This window comes from Rhagoletis pomonella, unplaced genomic scaffold (genome assembly GCF_013731165.1).
Source record: "Rhagoletis pomonella isolate Grant_MI unplaced genomic scaffold, Rhpom_1.0 Rhpom_scaffold_00010, whole genome shotgun sequence".
NCBI classification, from domain to species: Eukaryota; Metazoa; Arthropoda; class Insecta; order Diptera; family Tephritidae; genus Rhagoletis; species Rhagoletis pomonella.
In genome coordinates, this window is record NW_023458564.1 from 1,392,704 (window position 1) to 1,394,963 (window position 2,260).

Consider the following 2,260-nt stretch of genomic DNA (forward strand, 5'->3'; position numbering starts at 1 on the left):
GTGTGCCATCAGTAAAAGAAAAGTCATGAGAAAGGCATCCATATGTTGGGGGACATGTCAAATTAATGATGTGTAAATGGCAATTTAGATGTAAATAATTATAATTGTATATGTATAGAATACATTAGGGTGGTCCAAAGTGTTTTTCACAGCCAACTCCAGAACGGTTAATATTTAACCATGTCTCCGAGGCTTTAAAGTACAATGAGCATTAGGGTGGTCCTAAAATGCATGTGGGGAAAAATTAAGGTCGGAATGCTCTCACCCCCTAGGATTGTTCTTTATCGAAAAATATACCCTATCTTTTTATTTTGAAATCAAAAAATATTTAGAGGTCGCTCAAAGCGCTCAAAGTTGTCCATGTATTTATATGGGGAAAAATAAGTTTTCGTAGAGACGGTTTAGAATTCTTGAAAAATTAATATTTTTAGGAGGGGAAGCTCTGGCCCTTTTCACTAAAGATTTTTCATTAATCCCACTATTTCATTTTCTGGCATTTTTGTGGGGGTTTTGGGGGACCTATAAAATATAGTTACTATGAAAAAATTGTTAAATAAGTAAATGGGTATTATTACTGAAGAGAAACAGAGTTTTCCGATCGATAAATATTGATTTTCAAGAATTTATACCATTTCTACGAAAAGTGTTTTTTCCCCCATTTAAAATACATGAAAATCTTTGGCGCTTTGAGTGACGTCTAAATATGTTTTGATCTCAAAATAAACAAATAGGGGTCAATTTTTTCGGTATAGAGCAATCCTAGCATAAACATTCCGACTTTACTTTTTACCAGCCTAATATACATTGTACATACATATGTATGTATTCCTTGGAATGTGGTATTGAAGCAACTGCAGTTTTTTTTTTTTTTAATTGCGGGCAAAGACGCGACACACTGAAATAATGTTTCGAGCATATTTTTCGTTACACATTGTGGGTGACTAAAATAAAAACTATTAACATTTGGCCCAAATACACACTTTTCATTCGACCCAATGAAAAGAGGCAGGAGATTTTAGGAAAAAAAAACAAAACGTAACTCAGCATATTTGCTTAACAAATTTGGTGAAGATTTTTTATCCACAGGCGACAAAACTAACACCAATGCCGCAGAATGTACAGGCGAAGCAGTTGACAGCTGTCGGGTGTCACCCATTACTCGCTTCATTTTCATGCATTAGTGCAAATTTTTTTGTTCTTTCTTCTTTTTTTTTGGTATTTTTTGTTACAGCAAGAGCGGCACAGAAGTAAGGGCTGGCGCTAAAGTGTTGCTGCGTCAATTTTTCGTGAGCGACACACTTCAGAAAGTTTTCTTTGCTGCCGGTTACTCGCTTTGCTCCGCATAAGCCAATCACCAACGGCGCCTCATGTGAGGCGATTGCAACGCATCTGTTGGTAGCTAATGCAATAATTGTGGCAGCTGGCGCCAGTCGTATGATTTACTGCAGCAAGGAGTTGTTCTAAGTTTTTGTTGGCCAAACTGTTGACGTACGAAAGAACGCACGGTGGTAGCATGTATGTATATGTGGTATGCATTTATATTTCTTTAGTCCGTGTTTATTTTGCGTTTCTTCGTTTTGGCTAGCAATTAGCAAGTGACAATTCTCTAAAGAATTTCTTTGAAGATTTTAAAACATGCCTTGACGCTACCTAGTAGTATTTCGTGGCGTATAAGAAATTAAAAAAATTATATAAAAGCGTTTTTTGCGAATTCGGAAATGGTTGACAATTTTATATTTACCAAATATTTTTTAGCATTGGTTCTCAAAGTAAAGAAAAAATATATCTATTTATAGTCTCTGCTTGGAACCAAGTAGATCATGTTGTGATATACGGAAGATATGATGGGAGAATCTATCTCCTAATCTTCTCGTGCCTCTGCGGAAGTAGTGCTTTGATACTACCGCCCACGCAGGAACAGCTGGTATGACGAAGAATGCCGTGCGGCTGCTGCAGAGAAATACGCAGGCATCAGTGGAAGCAGTTCCACCGGTATTTACTCCCTCGGCATTTACCTCCTCCATGAGTTCAGTCTTTAATCAGTGTTTGCTGGAGGTTAGAGGTATCCCCGCATTGACTTCAGATATTTCCGTCACCCTCCTTGCTAGCTCATCGCATAGGCAGTTGCCAAGAATGTCCCTGTATCGAGGAACCCATACAACAGTGAAAGAGCATTTTGATACCAACAGGTTGAGTGTCTTCCTGCATTATATGACTACTTTGGACGTTATACCGTTAGGTTTGAGAGATTTGATAGCCG